Source organism: Capsicum annuum, chromosome 4 (genome assembly GCF_002878395.1).
Source record: "Capsicum annuum cultivar UCD-10X-F1 chromosome 4, UCD10Xv1.1, whole genome shotgun sequence".
NCBI classification, from domain to species: Eukaryota; Viridiplantae; Streptophyta; class Magnoliopsida; order Solanales; family Solanaceae; genus Capsicum; species Capsicum annuum.
In genome coordinates this window covers 115,092,607-115,115,690 of record NC_061114.1, presented here as the reverse complement: position 1 = coordinate 115,115,690, position 23,084 = coordinate 115,092,607, and the positions used below count along the sequence as shown (strand labels likewise).

The following is a 23,084-nucleotide window of genomic DNA, read 5'->3' as shown; positions in this document are numbered from 1 at the left end:
TTAGATTGGGGTATGTCGGTTAATGGCAGCTCTCACAGTCCACAGTTCATAGTTTAGATTCATATACTTACATGACCTTTTTTTTAGTTGTTCAACTTATCATATAGTACATGTTTATTACTTGTTTTTGCATCAGTTTATCATGTCATATGCATTATCTTTAGCCAATATCAGTTATTTTCCATATCAGATACTCATTACATTCAAAGTACTAATTGGTTTTTTGATCTATATTATCTTATAATATAGGTTCCAACATTCAGTATCTAGATTGCGCTTAGTTACATACTATATCAGCAACAGATTTTGGTGAGTCCTCATCATTCGAGGATCATATATCAGTATTTCTTTTTAGTAATATTCTGGTTTCAGACAACTGGAGTTAGTTAGGAGATTGTCCTTATAACTCATATGATTTAGAGGCTTTCAGAAAGACAGATATATTTTCAGCATGTTGATTATGTGACACAGTCTCGGTTTTGACATCTAGTATTAATTTTTCTTTTATTATGATCATGTCATTTAAATTTAGTTTACACTTATTACCTCATTATTTGCTTCACACCGCACTAATATTTTTATAAGAAACCACCTTAGTTGATATTTTATCAACTCTGTTCTTAGGAAAAATTATACCGGCTAACTATACCTCAACCTATGCTACAACAACCGGACATGTCATTATATAGACTAAAACTAAATTAATGTTTAAAAGTTTAATAATTTCAAATGTATAAGATATTAGAATAGAATGTGTCTAAAAGAATAAAAAATATTTTTATTAAGAAAAAGGCATTTTTTTTACTTCAAAATAACAATAATGACATTTTCAGACCAAATTATTAATTGCGGGATATTTTTAGATCAAACTATTAATGACAGAGATATTTTTGAATCGAACTATTAATGAAGAATATCTTTTAGGAAAAAGGGTCAAAGATGTCTCTCTACTTTGATTAATTTGTTAAATTTACCCTTTGTCTAAGTATGTGGCCAGATTTACCTTTACTATTATCAAACTTAACAAAAATTTCCCCTCAATTGATGGATCCATCCAAAGTACCTGATTTTAATTAACTTAACAAGTTTCCTCTTTTAATCTTTATTTAGCCGATCCAAACTCCCATAGTTAACTTAACCATTTCTCCTAACACACATACATATATTTTCCCTAAATTGACTGCCACCACCATAAATGAGCCAGACAATCTCATACATAAAGAATAAGAAACAAAATAAACTTCTTGCCATCAATTCTTATTTTTTCGAGCAATATGCTTTCATTATTACTATCAAACAACTACCTCAAGCGTACTTCTACAAACAAGACAAATATGGCATTTGAATAGTAAGTATCAACACATTCAATATAAAACCCATGGTTACAATCTGGTACAATTCTTGCCATTGTTAACTCTCAATAACATCCAAACAAACAGCATAATCGCTCTCTATTTCTTCACACACGCACACTCTCTCTCCCCTCTCTCACTGTCACACCCCCAACAAGAAAGAGCAACTCAACAATGGCTTACCTAAATCATCCGCCTCCAATAAATCATCAAGTGCTAGCAACGAAACTCCTTTTTCCCTAGCTTTGTCCTCTCTTACTTCTTTGATTTTGATGAATCTTCCCAACCAAATTTATACTTGACATGAATGAACGAAGATTCTCGAGGAGGAAAATTTTAGTTTAGGGATTTTACTTCTGCTTGGCTTACCCTTTGATTGTGGAGATTTTGACGATGGCAGTAAATTTGGGGAAAATGGGTGTGTGTCTCTTTCGGGAGAGGGTTAAGTCAATTAGCTAGGTTTGAATCGGTTAAAGACAGATTAGATGAGGAAAATAATTAAGTTAATTGAAGATTTAATACATAAAAATGACCCTAAGCTTGATACCAAATTATAACTTTGACCTTAAACTTTGATAGTGCACAAATAGGACCTTTAACTATTCAAAACCTCAACAAATATGACCTCCGATTTTGCAACTCCATGCGTGAGTCTCACTCGCGCCTACGTGGAAAGGTAATCCAATCACACGGTGCCATATCGTTAAAAGGGCTGACTTGGAGAGAGGTTATATTTGTGCAGTTTTGAATAGTTAAAGGTCATATTTGTGCACTGTCAAAGTTTTACTTTTTGTGTTAAAACGACGTTGTTTTTTATTATTATTATTATTATTATTATTGTTATTATTATTATTATAATTATAATTTTTTTATTTATTTCTATAGTAGTAGCACCTAACTTTTTTTTAATTTAAAAATATTATTATTATTATTATTATTATTTTATTTATTTCTATAGCAGCAGCACCTAGCTTTTTTTAATTAAAAAAAAAAGCCACTAGCAGGGATCGAACCCGCACAATAGGCTAAAGGAAGCGCCTAAGAAGAGCAAATAACATCATCGGGCTATCTAAGTGCCTTGTTTCATGTGGTTCAACATTAATATATATTTTCTATCTTATATATATACAACATAATTTTTTTACCGAGGGGTTCGGGTGAACCCCATGGAAACCACGTAGGTTCGCCCCTCATTAATTTTATAACGTTTTAATAACGTTAATTTAATAACATTTTAATTACGTTAATTTGATAAAGTTAATTTAATATACTACTACTATCTTTAATAACATTAATTTAATAACGTTTTATTAAAACTATATTTTTTTATTATTAGTATAGTTTCATCTTTAATTTAATATTTAAATAAATAATATTTAGATATATTATATAACTTAAGTTCGCCCTCTACTTTATAATATATATACATATCCGCTCAATTTTTTCGTATGAGGCTGACCCGCCTAATTAATAAATCTGTAATATTATTCTTTTTCTGCAATGACAAAAGAAATTAGATGTCATTTTTATCTTTGAGCCGAAAATAATGAAAAAATAATAGTGAAGAGTCATTTAAAGGTCATATTTGTGCAGTTTTGAATAGTTAAAGGTTATATTTGTGCAGTTTTGAATAGTTAAAGGTCATATTTGTACACTGTCAAAGTTTAAGGTCAAAGTTATAATTTGGTGTCAAGTTTAGGATCATTTTTATGTATTTACTCTTAATTAAAATCAGGTGTTTTGGATAGATTCCATCCAATTTGAGGCAATTTTGTTAAGTTAGATAACAATAAGGATATATTTTGCCACATACTATTACAAAGAGTAAGTGGAGGAAATATTTTTGACCTTTTTCCTACTTCTTAATTCAATTTCACGTAATAATTGAATGTATTTTTTTTTACCCCTTTTCGCTTTAAATATAAAGGGTCAAACATAAGGGACTGTTTAGTCTTTTTCTCTCACGGATATCCAAAAAATTCCCTCAAATTGCAAGTGAACACGCATAAGAATATGAAGCCATTTAGGCAGGAAGAAGAGGAGATAGAAAGGGACAGCAGAGAGCAGCCATGGCTTATTGCTTCTCTTTGAACATCACAGCCATCTCCTCAAAGCTCCAAAAGACTCTTCTTTCATCAATTTCTTCTCCCATTGTTCAGCAGTCTTTCACTTCCCATTTTTTATTTTCTACATCGTCTTTGTCCCTTCATTCACATCAAACCCTTTTCACAACTCATTCCCAATAGCCAAATGGTACCACTTTCTTGGTATTTCACATCCTTTTAAATATTTGGGCTAATTTTATTGGTTTTGTAGCTTAGTGGTCATGACTAAATATTGGCTTTTTGGGTAAATTTAGGTTTATGGATGTGCTATAAAGACAGAACCTTTGAGGATAATGATATCTGGTGCTCCTGACTCTGGAAAAGGAACGCAATGCAAGCTCATTACCAACACAATAATCCCTCCATTTGCTTTTACTTGTTCATTATTTCAAAAATAGATTTTCACTTTAATATATCACTTTTAACCTATCAGTGTGATTTTATGATATCAAGAAAAGACAATTAGTTATTCTCCATATTTTATCCTTAGCATAGATTACTTATTGTCCAAATCAATTATCAAGATCCAATACTAAACATCAATTAATATGGGTATTATGGGAAAATACTCATACCAATCATTGTTCCTTACGAGGCAAGTAAAAGTGAAGAGAGGGAGTAGTACTATTCTTGTTGGTATTTAGCTTTGAAATTGGAGAAATAACAGAGAAAGAGTTGGAGAAAAATAAAATACGGCAATAGTATTGTCAAAGGGAATTTATTTTATTAATAACTCAAAATATATATTTATAGCTAAATTTTTAACTACACTCCAATTTAAATTGGGATAACTAATTTCTATTTAAATAATAAAGGGACAACTAATTCCTAAGTCACATAGGACTCTAATAATTAAAAACTACTAAAAATATCTATTCCTAATTTATTTCTGAGACATATTTTCAACACTCCTCCATGGATCATAAATTGTCTCGGCTTCGACTGAATTTGACCTCTTGAATAAATCTGTCAATTCATTTTTGCTCTTGCATGACTTATGTGCATCTTCTATTGAATTAAATATGAAACTTTTGTTTCTCATGTCAACTTGTAAAATCTCATGATTAGTAGAATCAAAAATTCGACAATATTTGTCTCCAAATAATAATTTAAATCCTTCTTCCATTAGCTGGCCAACACTTAGCAAACTTTTGTCAATATCGGACACGTAAAGGACATTTGAAATTATTTTTATACCTGAAACTGTTTTGATTGCAACATTCCCTTTTCCTTCATGTGGTTTATACAATCACTATCAATCATCCAAAAATCAAATTTCTTGGTTAAAGATATTGCCACATATAAGTGATCTTATTCTTCTTCTTCTTTGGTGACTTGGGCTTCTACTTCATATTTTTTAGATTTATTTTTGCAAATCATAGCCTCATGGCCAAGTTGATTACAAATCTTGTATTGTGCGTCTGGTCTCTTCCAACATTTAAATGGAGGATGACCTATTTTGCCACAGTGCTGGCAAGGTGGGTAATTTTTTCTTTAATTATTACCTTTGCTTTGAGTCTTGTGGTTTGCTGCCAAAGCTCTTTCAACCATACCATCCTGCGCATAAGCCTCCTTTGCTCTTGCTCTTGCAATGTATTTAACAATTCTACCAAGGTAATCTTGGATAGATCTTTTGTGTTTTCCAGGATAGTTATTGATACTTCGTATCTTTCAGGCACTGTAACAAGAATTTTTTCAACAATTCTTGAATCTTTAAATTTTGTGTCAAGCAATCTTACCTTGTTAACAATGTCAAGAAGACGGTCTGAGTACTCTTTGATGGTCTCAGATTCCTTCATCTTTTGCAATTCAAATTCCCTTATTTAATTCAACACCTTCATGCCTCGTATTCTTTCATCTTCTGTATATTCTTCCTTCAGATCCCAAATTTCTTTTGCTAATTTAAAGGTCATAATTCTCGTGAAAATTGTTGGAGAAACACTAGCAAACAAAGTCGCTTTTGCTTTTGATTTTCTGATTTTATTTTCCTTTTGATTTTTTATCTGGGCTACCGTGGGATTATCGGGCAGCGGAACAACATCATAATGCTCCTCCACGGCCTCCCAAAGATCTAAAGTCTCAAGATAAGTCTCCATTCTTACTGCCTAAAGATGGTAATTCTCATCATCAAAGACAGGAGGAGCTATTTGGGAAAAGTTGTTTTCAGAATTCATTTCTCACAGATCCCTCAAGAAACTGGCTCTTGATACCAATTGTTGGCTTTTATCTTTAAAATTGGAGAAATAACAGAGAAAGAGTTGGAGAAAAATAAAATACAGCAATAGTATTGTCAGAGGGAATTTATTTTATTAATAACTCAAAACATGTATTATAGCTAAATTTCTAACTACACTCCAAATTAAATTGGGATAACTAATTCCTATTCAAATAATAATGGGACAACTAATTCCTAAGTCACATAAGACTCTAATAATTAAAAACTACTAAAAATATCTATTTCTACCTTATTTCTGAGACATATTTCAACAATTCTCTGTGTGTAAGTTCTGATTTTTTTCTTTTTCCAACAAGCTGGTCTTAGGATTGTTAGCATGTATTTGGACAAAATTTAAGCTGAAGATGAGAAGTGAATTCTCTGAAGTTGAAAGAAAACTTGTTGATATTGAGATTATTCTAGAATACTTCTAATAGCTTTTTAGGAAAAAAGAAAATTAGTGAAAGTTGAAGATGTGTGAATGGAAGTTTGAAAATCAAAATTCAAGTTGAGATACACCTTCAGACCACTATTTTAGCTTGAAATAATGTCTAAATTCTTTCCTAATACTTATTAAACAAACTTCAACATCCAAATAAAGGAAAGGCCACTACCCAAAACTGTTGGGCATGTGATCACAAACCAATAGGCCTAGCGCTTACAGAGAGAACACTTAACACTGTCAAATCTAGTAACCGTGAACAAACATTGGAGGTCCATGCATCCTCGTGCCATCCCACATGCAAAATGGAACATCGTGCATTTCCATATAATCTTGCAATATATGTATAAAACTAGACAACACCAAAAATAAGCCCAAAAACTTCAGACAAAATAAGACATTATGAGGTGTCATTCAAATTTTATTCCATAAATTTTGATTTCTAACCACAGGGATTCACAGAGTTTCTAAAGAGTGCAGTATAAAAAGTTTGAAATGGACGTAACCAAAAAAATGAAAAAATGACTAAAGAAGCAGCCGCTATGGGGCTCAACACTGGAAATATGATGGTGGTATTCAACTCGTGGACTCTGGTGCGATGTTTGAACCTTTTGACATTCAAGGTAAATGGAGTAAGCATAATAATTAGTGAGTCTCATATATCGCCTCTAGAAGTTGGGACAATCCTTTTGAGAAAACATGCACTTGTATTAAATATCACAATTTTGGAAATTTAAACATTTTATACATTGTCCATATTCAATTCCTAAATGTGTTGAGATCATATGAAAACTTATTTAAAACATAACCTGTGCTGGTGTAGACCTTTGATTTTATCATACTTCGCTCATGAGAGCCATAAGACATTGTAAGCTTAACGTTCTTTTATAGGGATATTTTCTTCTTGAAACTGGAATTTTATCATGTGTATATCACAACATCAAATCAATACCCACTCGATCAGTTAGGGAAGGACATCCCATCATTGTGCAGTATGAGAGGGACCACGGATGCTAGCAAAATGCTATGCACCACAGCACTTCAGGAGCACAGAATTTGCCGCCATTAATATGGTTTTGACTTATCATCTGCACTAGCATGTGTGGTTTTGCAATTAAGATCTTCTGGAAATTTGGTTGGCTAGATGAGTTGGGGATGAGAAAGATAATTCTCTCCAGAGATGATGAGCGCATTAAAATGAGAATACTTGTCTATGGCCTGGTCTCCGTATGTTCAAACTAATGTTCTATTTCTCTTCTATTTATTTGGTCGATGTATCTTCTCTGATATTCTCACAAAACTGGTAGGTAGATGAAGCTAACTTCCAACAACAAGTGCACAATTATCAATATCTATCCAATGCACAAGTATGAACCACATAATACACGTATCATAATACTTAACAACCATGTACTTGGACTTGACCAATCCTGCCTCAGCACTTAATTGCTTGCTGAAACTTCTTTTACTACTGTTTTGCTAAGTCTCCAGATCTTGTTTTCTGCAAAAAATATTGGAGTTATCTAGATCTTTTAAACTACATAGGAATACATGAATGGCTTAGATCCAGATTAGGCTTGAAAGAATTCATTTTCTGGCTTACATTACACCTTGAAGGAGATTTTTGGTGTCGTAAACTCATAGGACTATGCACCCAAGGGTGTGGCCTAGTGGTTCAATGACGTAAGGTTGGGCACTATGAGGTTTCAAGTTCAATTACCAACAAAGACAAAAACTAGGTGATTTCTTCTCATTTGTTCTAACCTTGGTGGACAGAGTTACTTGGTACTTATTTCTAGTAGGAGGTGGCAGGTATTCCAAGGAATTAGTTGAGGTGCGCGCAAGCTAGTCCGGACACCACATTTTCAAACTAAAACTCATAGAACTTTCCCTATGCTTATTTATTTATCTTAAGAATCTTTATTTGTGCCTTAACCCTTAAGACTTTGGCGTAATGGTAAGAGCGTGGCACATGATGTGTGGATTTGGGCGCAAACCACAACTTTAAATCCTCTTGCAAACAAATGTTTTGTATTTAAGTAGAGAAAGGTAGAATGACGGCTCATAATATACTGAGTTTTGAACTGTGTGCCATCAGACCCTCGGGGAGTTCTTGGTTACAAAAAACAGCCATCTTTGTTTTTGTTTATAGTGAATTCTTAGAAAAAAATTCGTTTACATTTGAGATGTTATCTTATCTATATTGAGGGCTTAATCAGTAGGTAGAAAATGTATCCTCAACCAAAAATAAAAACGGAATAAGCTTCTCCTTTCCAATTTGAATGGGATCGAGGCAGATTTTTAACATGCTTTAAGGGTAGGGGCAACAATTATAAAGGATTTTAGACCCATTAGTCTAGTAGAGGAAGCATTTACAAGATTATATATAAGGTTCTTTCTAACAGACTTAAGGTATGGGATGAGACAATGTCCTCTTCTAATAATGCTTTTATCGAAGGAAGACATATACCAAATACAGCTTTGGTGACAAATGTGGTGGTTGATTCTTGGGAAAAGAAAGATAAATCGAGAATTTTATGTAAGCTAGATCTCAAGAAATCTTGCAATCATGTCGACTGGGATATCTTAGATTACATATGATGAAAATGGGTGTTGGAGATAAATGGAGTAGATGGATCAAGTTTTGCATTTCTTCTACAGGTACATAGTATTGGTAAATGAACGTACTTGTGGTTTCTTTGGGAATTTGAGAGGCTTGAGACAAGTGGATCCTTTATCTCCTTTGTTATTTATTTAGGTAATCGAAGCTTTGAGAAAAGTAATGGACAAACCAGTTAGCAGAGGTCTTCTGAAGGTCTTTAATGCTTCATTTAAAGGGCAGAGCAATGTGACCATTACAAATATGTTGTTTGTAGATGATATTTTGATCTTTTGTGATGCTGATGTCCCAGTCTAATTTTTTGAGACAGGTCCTTATCTAGGTTCGGGAGTAAAGATCAATCTTAGAAAATGTGAAGTTACACCAGTGGGAGCAGTAAATAATATTGAGGAAATTGTGCAAGTGTTGAATTTCAAGGTAAGGAATCTACCTTCTACATATATAGGACTACTTTTGAGAGCTTCTAGCAAAGATCTCTGATCTTGGGCGTATTTATACATACAAATGCCAAGAATTACCCATAATAGGACTTGTTCTATGAACTAAAATGCGTTATTCCTATTGTGTTTGATCTACAATTGCATTCCTTATCTAATGGACATGATTAGTTGATATAGGACTGAATTGTGATGAAATTGGACGTAATCGCAATGTGAAGCTAATGATGAAAGGAAACATTGGGAGTGATTTGCTGTGCATGAGGATACTGGGATTGATCTCAAAACACATAGAAATAAAGATGGAATCAAGGAAAGAGGCAATGAGCTTTTTACACCTCATGCTTTAAGCTTAAGTCATAGTTGTAAGTGGAGGTGTTATGGCTGCATAATTGAGCTTATTGTGCTTTAAATTTTGTTAGAAATACTTGGAATGAGTCATGTATGTTTTGGGGGTTATAGGGGTGTAAATCATAGCTGGGGAATAAAGATTTAACTATTGCATCATCGCAGCAGTACAAGGAAAGGAAGAAGGGCTGCAAGCAGTGGGCTACTGCCAGGAAGCCCCTCAAAGGGCATTTTTGTCCTTTCCTTTTTACCTAAAATCCAAAACGATTAAATATCCTCTTCTCCATCAGTTTTGTACATTTTTTTATGATCCTTCATGTTTTAAATCATCAGTTTCATCCATCAGCTTAACAAGTTAAAAAACTTTCTACCCCATCAGTTTCACACTTATCCTTCTCCATCACCTTCACACACCTCTTTCTCTATGAGTTCACATGTCTCATTCTCTATAAGTTTTATTTAATAGTCCATCACTGAATATTCCTTTTCCTCTTCAAAAATGTTGCTATAATAATCTCAAGAGAATTGGTTCAACAAAACAAGTTTACATCTCCTCTTCTGATCTAAAGTTTTTCAATGCTTAGAGGTATGTAGAACTGTCCCTTCATATATTCTGTAAGTTGTATTGTTCCTATGAATTCAGATTATGCTAAACATGTTTGAGTTCTTTAAATAAGTTTTCTAGAAAATCACTCTAAATCATGAATAATACTCTTCAACTTTTGCGAAACTAATTAAATCCTTTGAATTGTTGCGAGATTTGTGAATTCTGCATATATCATGAAACTATTGGAATTCATGAACCTTGTGGTTATCGATTTATGGTTTAGAATCTGTAACATGAATTATATTTACTCAAGTAAAAAGTCATTCAACTTGGGACTTTGGTAGTTGATGGGTAATTTGTTTTAAGTCTTTGAGATGACTCTCTGTTGATTCTCATTTAACTAAAGACTGAATTTTTAATTATGTTTCAAAGAAGACATTATAGACGAAAATCCTATTGTTTTGATATAATCCATGATCCATGAAGATCAAATAGATCACCTCAATTTCCTCTTTAGTCCCGTTAAGTGTTATGAAAGTTATGACGTGGAATATTTTCATAATGATGTTGCAAGACGTTACTTTTCATGCTCCCCAAAAATACTTAGTGTTAGTTCATGATGTGATGTATGAAACAAAGTCGATGAATTCCCAATGTGAGCCCGTAAAATGCCTACAACATTAACATGAGCCTGGTAAAGCTAGCATGTTGCTCAAAAATCAGCAAAGATAACTATGCTACAATGACTTGAATTTTCTATGATATCCAAAATCATAAGTTATGCTAAAAACATGTACATTCCAAGGCTCACTCTTGATAAAGTTATGAAAATCCTTCACTGATGAATTAATCTTAATGAATTATGATTCTACCACTCATGAGTCCTAATGATGATAATACTTTAATATAAGCCTTAGGTGGCTAAATCTCAAATATGAACCCTAGTTGGTTAATTCTAAGGCGTGATCCCTAAAGTGGCTAAACCATGAATATGATATGACTAATCTATGAACATAATTAGTAAGATAACATTATGAGCTAAGAGAGTTAGTTAGCTGACCATGAGGGCATAGGTTTAAATGACAAATACCCGAAACTATGTTTGCTGACATAGGATAGAGATTATTCCACAAATCGGATGACACTTTTTTTCATGTTTCCCAAAGAGGGACTAATAATGAATACTTGCTAGCAAATTATGTCATTTCATTTCCTATGCCTGGCAGGGTATAGGATGGCTTAGTTGATCGGGTCGAGATCACGCTTCATGCGCTCACATGGTGGTTTATGACAATTCATTACTTTCTCCCTTAAATAATCAAAGAAATTAATCCACCTTACTTGATCAATTATAAATTTAGTTTATATTCTTGTTTCTTTCTAGATATCTTTACTTACATTTGAATTTTATTGTCATTTCTAATCTCTTGATGTACTACCCTCTCAAAATAGTTTTGTATACCAATACATTTAATGTATTAACTATCTTTGGCGCTATATTTTTTCATGATGTAGGTTCTGGATCACAAGTCCATGGTCAGGCGCCTTAGTAGGATCCCTATCTCCTACTGTTTGTGAGTCTCTTTTCTACCAGAAAGCTGGACGAGATATGATGACTTCTTTATATTTTCTTTCCTTTCAGTATTGGTACTTATTAGAGGTTTCACAAACTGGTGTAGTTATCAAACAAACTTTGTAATTTTCAGTCTTTATTCATTGTAACTATTAGTATTTTTTAATATTAAGTGGTGTTAATAAACCTTGATGATAATATTTATTTTTTGAGAAATCTTATTTCAATCTCATATTGATTCAGTTGTATTTTTTCATGTTGGTTGTATCCTAATGTGTTATGATAGAACATTCGCTCGTACTAGCTATAGTTTGGGTGCGTATCACGCCTAGGGCCTCGACTCGTAGCGTGATAAAGCTGGAAAAGAAAGAAAGCAACAAGCTCTGCATCGTGGACCTTTGTCCCCACAATAAGTTCCACATCGCGCTAAGAGATTTAGAGTCGATGGCAATTTCCAATAAGCCTCCACAACATCCCTACGTTGCAGAGGCTAAATTATTTTTTAATTCACATTCTAGTGAGGGTCCGAGATAACCCCATGATGTGGACCCTAGTCCACACGTTGAGCTTCGTGGCGCGAAGAAGGCCAATACCCGGTCAAACTTGTTCTACGATAAAAGGAACACTTCAAATCAATTGGAAACACTTTTGGTAGATGTACAACAGAGGCAAAAACAATTACAATACTTTTCTTAGGGTTCTCTGAACACTTCATCTTCGAATATTAATTTTGGGTATGATTAAATTAGCTTTTTTTATGTTGATTTCGAACATGAGTGGCTAAACACCCTTGTTCTGGGATTGAGGCCAAGAACATGATTACACTTTGATATTCTTAGAATGGTTTATTATTGATTTATCAAATGGGCTATTCTTATTCTCTTGTACTTACTATTTTGATGAATGGTCACCTTAAAATACATCTATAATACATTGTGAATCCGAGTGGAGAATCATTAGGATATATTAAAGAGTTTAAGGAGCAAGTTCTTATTTTTTTACGGAATAAAGGATTTGAATTAGCGGCTAGGATAGAGATATACCTAGAAGCCTTATTTAGTTCACTTGCAGGATGATATCTTAATACATCTAAATGGATTATTGTATTTCCGCTCAATGATGAAGTTGTGATATCCACTTAGGTAGAAAATTAGAGGATCGAGATACTATGATCGTAATCTGAACCCTGCAAATTAATAACCCAATAATCAACACAACTACTATAAGGATAGAGATTTTAGGATTGTTAACAGTGCCTCAACCCTAGAATTCTCTCTTGTATTATTACAGCCTCATTACATTGCTATTAACACATTTAGTTATTTAATTATTTATTATATTATTAATTAAATCATCTCAATCATTTTGATACTCAGAAACACTTGAATACTTCATTGTCAAAACTGAAGTTGATTAAATTACTAATAGAGTAGTCCTCGTGGATATGATATCTGATTTTTTGAGTCACTATATTACTTGTACAATTGCGTGCACTTGTGTGTATGATAGATTACGACAATATTGTAGTGTGAAATCTAATGGTTGGGAGAGTCAACAAGCAGCTAGCAGGATAGTAAAAAGGTATCTGTCGGAAGGAGGATGGGAAGTTTTGATCAAGAGCCCTCTCTCAAACTTTCCTAAATATTTCATGTCACTTTCACATGGCCTGGAAAAGTGATTGAAAGATTAGAAATACTTTAACATTACTTCCTACGGGACTCAGAGGACGGCAATATGAAGTTTTATTTTGTGAATTTAAGAGATGTCACATCTCCAAAGAAATGGAGAGGGATTGGAGTGAAAGATCTCCAAGTGTATAACAAAGCTTTGTTAGGAAAGTGGATCTAGAGATTCAAGATGGAGGAAAATGCTTTTTATATTCGGGTGATAGCAGATAAATATGATATAATAGATGGTGGATGGAGGACTAGAAACATTGTAAATTCGTTTGGGTGTGGTTTGTAGGGGGCATTTAAGTTTCAGAAGGAACCTTCGTGATTGGGAGATAGGAAGAATTTCACAATTTTTTAGAGCTTTGGTATGGACTAGACATATCAAACAACTTGTTGGATGCATGGAGGTGGCAAAAGAGTAGTGACAGCTTATTCACAGTTAGCTCTTTCTGTAAGAGGTTTCTAGTAAGAGAGAAAGGTACCTATCCTTATAATTTCATTTGGATCTCTAGAGCACTAAGGAAGATTTTTTTTGTATGGTTGGCGACAAGTGGTGTGATATTAACAACGGAGAATCTGAGAAAGAATAAAATCACTTAAGTCAATGTTTTACTTCATGTGTAAAATTTCCAGCGAAAGTGTAGATCATCCTCTTCTGCATTATAAGGTGGCTAATCGATTATGGAGGGAGGCCTTAAATTTTTTAGGATGTAATGGTTCATGTTAGGTACTGTGAAGGAGGCTTTGTAGAGTCAGACTCACACAAGGAGGGAGGAAATCCTGAGGGCATGAAGTGTTACCTCCTTAGCAATCACATGGGTCATTTGGAAAGAGAGGAATAGGAGGACTTTTGAAGTGGTGGAACTTAATTTCATAAATTTAAAGAGTAGTATTTTTTCCCTAGTTTACTTTTGGTGTACTTGTGAAGTCCCAATTTATATAGATGATTGGACTCGTTTGTTGAATACCATATTTTGGTGTAGGTTCTCTTCTTTCATCATATGTATACAGGGTCCCCGCCCCCCCCCCCCCCAAATATTGTATAAATTATTTATCTTATAAAAAAAAGGTATTGAATAATTTAGCTTTTTTATCGATGTGCTGGTTGTTGCTTTCCTCAATTGGGATACAATCGTACAGTGGTGGCTTGCATTTGACTTTAGCTTCATTATATACCCCGTGTTCCTCAATATTTATTCATCTTTGAGGAGAAATTATGTCTATCCACTTTTGGTCGTGTGTGCAGTATGGTTTGGTGTATGTTGCTGCTGGAGATTTATTGAGGGAAAAAATTATCGCGGGATCTGTAAATGGGAAGCAGGCAAAGGAATTCATGGATAAAGGAAAACTTGTACCAGATGAAATTGTTGTGACGGTAGATTTAGTCATGCATTACCTGCTTCAGTTAGTATTCTATAATGGTTGGAAACTGCAGTAGTTCACAATATCTTATTGATTGGTAATATGTGTCTTCTTCTGGTGTAGATGGTCAAAGAGTGTTTAAATGGTCCATATTCTCAAGAGAATGGCTGGTTTTTAGATGGATACCCTCGAAATTCTTCTCAACCCATAGCACTTACAGAATTTGGCTTCTAACCAAACCTCTTTATTCTTCTAGAAGTGAGGTTCTGTTATTGCTATATACTTCGTGTTCTTTCATTCTTTTTTAGTGAAGTTCCTTTTGTTTAGTTAGACCACACAAAAAATTATGCTATTACATAACTTAGAATAGTAGAAAGATATGTTTAAGTATTTTAGATTCCTTGACCTTTCCGTTGTTTCTCTTGCAGACGACTTTAACCCCAGTAAGTTTCACTATAAGATTACCCTTCATTCTGTCACAAGTTTTATTGTGTATGTAGGTACCTTGAGAGATTCTTGTTGAGGGAGTAGTTATTCGTACGCTAGATCCAATAACAGGGAAAATTTACCATTTGATGTATTCTCCCTAAGAGATGAAAGAAATTGCGTCTAGGCTTACTCAGCGCTTTGATGACACAAAAGAAAAGGCATGTTGTAATACCCCCACACTTCTCCTAGTTCAAATTAGTCTCTAGAACATCAAAGATCTTGCTTCAAAGATGAATATATTTTATTCCATGTGAAATTTTTAAGATTTTGATTTTTTATCATGTAGGAAATTGAATAAACTTTCCATCGATACCAAATTTGCCTAAATCTAGCACTCGGGTGAAGAGTTAGAGCCATTTTAGTAAAATAGTGTACCACCTGGTACTTTAGCGCGTCGCGAATCCAACCAAAATAGCAATCGTCAAAATCCAGTGAGCCTTCGCGATTATGGCGCATCGCGCCAAGGCTCAATTTCAGAGTTGTCAATTTCCAGTGCACCAACACGATTCCATCATGTCGTGGTGCCTTTCCAGTTTACAACCAAGGTGGCAACGCGATTTCCACCGCATCGTGCCACCAAACAGTTTCCCAATTTTCCAATTTCCAGTGAGCTAGCGCAATTTCACCGCATCCCACTAGCATAAAAAATGGGATTTTCAGATTCCGTTATTTAATTCGAAGGACCATTTGGTAATTTTCTAAAGCCCCTAATCATCCTATATACGGGATTTAAACCCTTAATACACAAAATTGCTCATTTATTTTCACTATTCCTCAAGAACAAAAGCATTCTCTCTCAAAAATAGAAAAATCTATCCCTTAAGTTTCAAAACCAATCTCAAGAATCCCTCCAAGAGTCTTCAAGAATCTAGATTTCCAGGTATGTTAGATGTTGATTCTTGGGTTCCTTCCACCCAAGAAGTCCAAGAATGTTTTTCAAAATTATAAAGTTTATGTATTTATGAGATTTCATGATTTATGTGTATTCAAGATCATGATTATGTATTGTTGAGTTTTAATTCATGATTTAGGCTACAAGTTTTAAGAATTAATTCTAGCAAGTTATAAATTGTGTGATGTTCATGATAAACCCCCTTCAAGTTGTATGTTGGTTGATGAAATCATGATACTTAGGTGTAGTATTTGTTGTATAACCAAAGCATGCTCCCCATATATTTGATAAAATGCTTGTGTGAAGGAAATAGGCTCATTATAGCATGTAGACAAGAATTCCCCAATTATGTATAAGTTCATGCATGCCAAGTATTTGTTGAAAAGCCTTAGTAAATGTGTTGTGGTATGTTAGCATGAAATCTCCAATTATGTACACTTTAATGCATGTTAAGTGTTTGATGCAAGACCTTGTTGGATGAATTATGAGATATTGGTATGCATTCCCTATGCAACCACATGTTAATATTCCCAAGTGCTTGAAGAGATGCTTTATTGAATGTATGGAGAATAATAATCTATTGTTATGTTGTTCAAGAGTGGTCAGGTCTTGTATTATTTATGTTATCGAGTCCTGGGGTATTTATACTCGACAAATTAGCTGATTGTCTAGAGCCAGTGTTAGTTTTCAAGATAATCTCAGTGGTGCATGATCAATAGAACTCAGTACACTCAGACAGTTACAGAACATAGAAAATCTCAGTATCATTAGCATCCCAGCTTCTGTTCACTACTCAGCTCAGATCTTAGTAATGTTCAAGTATTCAATTCAGAACCTAGTAGTATTTAGTCAGATAACTAAATCCAGTAGTGTTTCGTCAGTCTTCGGAACCAAGTGAACTCCGCTAGATCAGTCAAGTAACATGATCAGTAACAGATTCAGCTTAGCCTAGTACAGTTTAAGAATAAGAATCAGTTCAGTGTCTTTCAGTTGGGAGTAGGATTCAACACCGAGTGAACATAGGGATGGAGGCTCACCCGCTAGGTAGGACTGAGATCCCTAAAAGCAATCCCTAAGTTTCAGAAATACATAGCCAGCGTAGGTATGAGATATCACCCTCTAGATAAGACTGACATACTCAAGGGTCACCCATTTGTATAGGACTGATCCCAGGGATCACCCGTTAGATAGGACTGATTACATAGCAGTAGTGTCTTTAATCGTGGCAAGGTACTGACACCCTTCCAACTGGGGTTATGGATTGGACCACAAATTAGCTAGAAGGGGCATGTCAGTTGGATGATTACTTTCTACAGTCTCAGTTTCAGAATTAATCTTAGTAAAAGAACTCAGCTCAGTAGTATAGATTCAGGACTGTCAGAGACAGTTAACCATTAGCATATTCAATGGATTTAGAGATCACTCGCTAGATAGAACTGGTCTCAGACTAAGTCAAATCAGCCTCATTATCAGTAAGTTTAGAGATCGCCTGCTAGATAGGACTGATCTCAGACTCAGTTAAATCACTTGCAATACCATTAAATTTAGAGATCATCCGCTAGATAGGACTGATCTCAGATTTAGTTGAATCATCTTCATTATCAGTATATTCATAGATCACCTATTAAATAGGAATGATCTCAAATACATCTAATCATTATCATTATCATTAGATTCAGAGATCACCTACTAATAGGAATGATCTCAGATTCAGTTAATTATTCTCACTATCATTCAATTCAGAGATCACTCGCTAGATAGGATTGATCTCAACCTTGGTACTCAGTTGTCAATATCAGTTGATTCAGTTATTCATTATTCCAGTATGAGTAAGCTCAGATGTTAGTAAAGAAGCATGCAGAACTCAGCATTCAGTGTCACTATGATTTCAGCGATGGTTTATGCATTCATGCACGTATCCTCATTCAGTATACTCAAATTATTTAGTTAGTATTGCTCATACATATAAACCCTTACATTTAGCCTTACGTCATCTAGCATACCAGTACATTCTCATGTAATACCATATATTCAGATGCACGAGATCCAGAGCATTCTTAGCAGTTCAGATTCAGCCAGCAACAGTAGACTTAGTAGTGAGTCCTCATTGTTCGAGGATGTTTTATTATTTTATTATATTTCTAGATTCTGTTTTTTAGTAGAGGAGTTAGTTGGGGGATTGTCCAATCAACTATTTATTCAGATAGTTTAGAGGCTTACAGACTACAGTGATTTTTAGACTAGATGTTTCATACAGTTTGCAGTTTTACAGATGTTATGTATTATTAGTATTTTAGATATTTTGAACCTTATGGCAAGTTTCTACTAGTTTTCCATATTTTTATAGTATATTATTCTGTGCACAGTTACAGATATCAGTCATGGGTTAGCTTGTGGTCCTTCAAGGTCATAAGCATTGTATAGCATTCGGGGTTCAAAATTCAGGGAGTTACAAGCTTGGTATCAAAGCCTAAGGTCAACAGTGTCCTAGGAAGTCTGAAAGCTGCATCTAGTAGAGTCTTGTGTATGGTTGTGTTGCGCGCCACATTTATGTACATGAGGCTATAAGATGTTTTAGGAACAGTTTCTCTTCTTTCAGTATTCATATCATGCGAGTATGCATAAGTTCCAGTTAATTCTCAGTCTAATTCATTCTTCCTTTCATTTACAAAATATGCCTCCTCGCAAAGCCAATGTCCATAGAAATAATAACCAGCCACCTCAGCCCGTAGATCCTGAGAATGAGAATGTGTCACATATAGAGTTTTGGGTAGTTTTTCAGGCGCTAGCCTAAGCTGTGACAACTAATGTCCAGGGTAACCGTTAGGCTGCAGCCCCACCTCAGTAAGATAGGGATTCAGCCACAGCTAGGATCAGAAATTTCATGAGGTTGAACCTGCCAGAGTTCTTTGGGTCAGTAGCAGGTAAGGACCTACAGCTTTATCTTGAGGAGGTAAAGAAGATCACTCATATTATACATGTATCAGAAGAAGAGAGTGTAGAATTATCATCCTATTAGTTGAAGGATGTTGCTCATGATTGGATTGTAGTGTGGGAGTAGGGTAGAGGGGAGGATGCAGCTCCCATAACTTGGCAGGTATTTTAGGTTGCTTTTCTAGATAAGTTTTTCCCACTAGAGATAAGGGAAGCTAAGGTAGAAGAGTTCTTGAACCTGAGGCAAGGCTCCATGACAGTAAAGGAGTATTACTTTAAGTTCAACCAGTTAGCTAAGTATGCTCCTGATTTGATGGTTGATCTTAGATTTAGAATGAGTAAATTTGTAACTGGTGTGTCTGAATTAGTGTTGAAGAAGTGTAGGACTGCTATGCTCAATAGAGATATGGGTCTTGCTAGGCTAATGATGCACGCTCAGCAGATTGAGGCAAATAAGATGAAGAAAAGAGATAGAGTGAGTAAGAAAGCCAGAATAGGTAGTTAAAGTTTCTCTCAGTATGGTCATAGGGTAGTAATCATTCTCAGCATTGTCAGAAGTTTTCAGTCCCATCTCTATCCTCAGCTAGTGTACCCGCACCAAAGTTCAAGAATGTCAGTTATGATGGGGCGCCAGGCTCTAAATCCCAGGGTAGTGTGAGAAATGAGCGTACCTATCCACTGTGTAAAGAATGTGGTAAGAATCACCTAGGTATATATAGAGCAGGTAGAGAGGTATGTTTTGGGTGTGGTAAGCCAGGCCACAGGATGTGGGAGTGTAGAGTGCTAGCTCAGAGGGGTAAAGAATTACGTCAGTAGGGCGCCACTTCCAGTACCACTAGTGGCCAACGTCAGAATAGATTTTATGCACTCTAGACCCATCATGATCCGAAAAATTTCCCTAATATTGATTCGGGTATGTTATAAGTACTTTATATTCATGATATGCATTGTTAGATCCTTTTGTCCTATTTGAGCTTAAGTTTTCAGCATGAGTTAGTTAGTAAAGCCAACAAGTCAGTTTAGCAGTCAGACAGTCTGATCTGTATAGTTTGTTTTCTCATCTTTCCATCTAGTCATTCTATCAGAAAACTCAGGAATATAACTATTCAAAGGTAGAACATCCTAGTAGTTTCAAGTTCAGTCAGTTTGTAAGCCATGCATTAGTTTTAGATTCTCGAGGTTCAGTTATGATCCACTTCATAAGTTCTTTGTGCATCGCCTCAGTTTTCTCAAGTATGTCGGTGAAGTAACTGTTCTTAGAGGGACATAGTGTCCCAAGGTGGGGAGATACCCTATAACTCCCTGATGTTTTTCATTCCTTAAATCTATTCAGTTTTATGCTCACATTATCATTACAAGCTTTGCATCAGATATCATTGCATAGTCAGTCATGCTTTCAAGAGACAGTTCAGTCAAACATTCATGCATCAGATATGTATGTTCAGTATGAGATTTCAGTATATCAGTAGTTGCAGTCATATAGTTATGTTTCAAAAATTCACGTCCCTTAAGTAAGATCAGTCTATTAGAAGTCTCAGTTTAGTCAGCCTTATTCGAGGATGAAGTTCCCAAGGGGGAGATATTGTAATACCCCATACTTCTCCTAGTTCAAATTTGTCTCTAGAACTTCAAAGATCTTGCTTCAAAGATGAATATATTTTATTACATGTGAAATTTTTAAGATTTTAATTTTTTATCATTTGGAAAATTGAATAAGCTTTCCATCGATACCAAATTCACCTAAATTCGGCACTCGAGCGAAGAGTTAGAGCTATTTTAGCAAGACAGTGTACCACCTGGTACTTTAGTGCATCACGGAGCTAGCCAAAATGACAATCGTCAAAATCTAGTGAGTCTCCATGATTATAGCGCGTCGCGCCAAGGCTCAATTTTAGAGATGTCAATTTCCAGTGCACCAACACGATTCCACCATGTTGCGGTGCCTTTCTAGTTCACAACCAAGGTGGCAACGTGATTTTCACCATGTCGTGCCACCAACCAATTTCCCAATTGTCCAGTTTCCAGTGAGCTGGCACAAGTACACCGCATTGTGCCATCATGAAAAATTGGAATTTTTTTTATTCCGTTATTCAATTCCAAAAATCAATTGGTAATTTCCTAAAGCCCCTAATCAGCCTATGTACGGGATTTAAACCCTTAATACACAAAATTGCTCATTTATTTTCACTATTCCTCAAGAACAAAAGCATTCTCTCTCAAAAATAGAAAACCCTAGCCCCTAAGTTTCAAAAGCAATCTCAAGAATCCCTCCAAGAGTCTTCAAGAATCTAGATTTTCAGGTATGTTAGATGTTGATTCTTGGGTTCCTTCCACCCAAGAAGTCCAAGAATCATTTTCAAAATTATAAAGTTTATGTATTTATGAGATTTCATGATTTATGTGTATTGAAGCTCATGATTATGTGTTGTTGAGTTTTAGTTCATGATTTAGGCTACAAGTTTTAAGAATTAATTCTAGCATGTGATGAATTGTGTGCTGTTCATGATAAACCCCCTTCAAGTTGCATGTTGGTTGATGAAATCATGATACTTAGGTGTAGTATTTATTGTATAACCAAACATGCTCCCCATATATTTGATAAAATGCTTGTGTGAAGGAAGTAGGATCATTATAGCATGTTGACAAGAATTCCCCAATTATGTATAAGTTCATGCATGCCAAGTGTTTGTTGAAAAGCCTTAGTAAATGCATTGTGACATGTTAGCATGAAATCCCTAATTATGTACACTTTAATGCATGTTAACTATTTGATGCAAGAACTTGTTGGATGAATTATGATATATTGGTATGCATTCCCTATGAAACCACATGTTAATATTCCCAAGTGCTTGAAGAGATGCTTTATTGAGTGTATGGTGAATGTTAGTCTATTGTTATGTTGTTCAAGAGTGGTCAGGTCTTGTATTATTTATGTTATTGGGTCCTGGGGGTATTTATACCCGACAAATTAGATGATTGTCTAGACTAGTGTCAGTTTTCAAGATAATCCCAGTCATGCCATGATCAACATAACTTAGTACTCTCAGACGGTTACAGAATATAGGAAATCTCAGTATCATTTTCATTCTAGCTTCTATTCAGTACTCAGCTCAGATCTTAGTAGTATTCAAGTATTCAATTCAGAACCTAGTAGCATTCAGTCTGATAACAAAATCCAGTAGTATTTCGTCAGTCTTCGGAACCATGTGAACTCAGGTAGATCAGTCAAGTAACATGATCAGTAACAAATTTACCTCATTCTAGTACAGATTAAGAATGACAATCAGTTCAGTGTCTTTCAGTTAGGAGTAGAATTTTGTACTGAGTAAACCTAGGGATGAGGGCTCACCCGCTAGGTAGGATTAAGATCTCTAGAAGCAATCCCTAAGTTTAAGAACTATGTAGCCAGTGTAGGTATGAGACGTCACCCTCTAGATAGGACTGACATACTCAGGGGTCACTCGTTAGTATAGGACTGATCTCACGGGTCACCCGTTAGATAGGACTGACTCCACAGCAGTAGTGTCTTTACCCATGGCATAGTACTGACACTCTTCCAACTAGGGTTACAAGTTGGACCACAAAGTAGCTAGAAGGGGTATGTCGATTAGATGATACTTCCCACAGTCTCAGTTTTAGAATCAGTCTCTGTAAAAGAACTCAGCTCAGTAGTATAGTTTCAGGACTATCAGAGACAGTCAACTATTAGCATATTCAATGGATTTAGAGATCACCCACTAGATAGGACTAATCTCAGACTAAGTCAAATCAGCCTCATTATCAGTAAGTTCAGAGATCACTCGTTAGATAGGACTGATCTCAGACTCAGTTAAATCACTACAATACTATTAGATTCATAGATTACCCACTAGATAGGACTGATCTCAGACTCAGTTAAATCACTGCAATACCATTAGATTCAGAGATCACCTGCTAGATAGGACTGATCTCAGATTTAGTTAAATCATCTTCATTATCAGTATATTTGGAGATCACCCATTAGATAGGACTGATCTCAAATACAACTAATCATTATCATTATCATTAGATTCAGAGATCACCCGCTAGATAGGACTGATCTCAGATTCAGTTAAT

General features: G+C 34.9%; 1 pseudogene; it reads left to right on the top strand.

Annotated features, from left to right (window-relative positions):
- The first annotated feature begins 3,421 nt into the window (after positions 1–3,421).
- LOC107868992 overlaps positions 3,422–23,084 on the top strand; it is a 30,178-nt pseudogene continuing 10,515 nt past the window's right edge.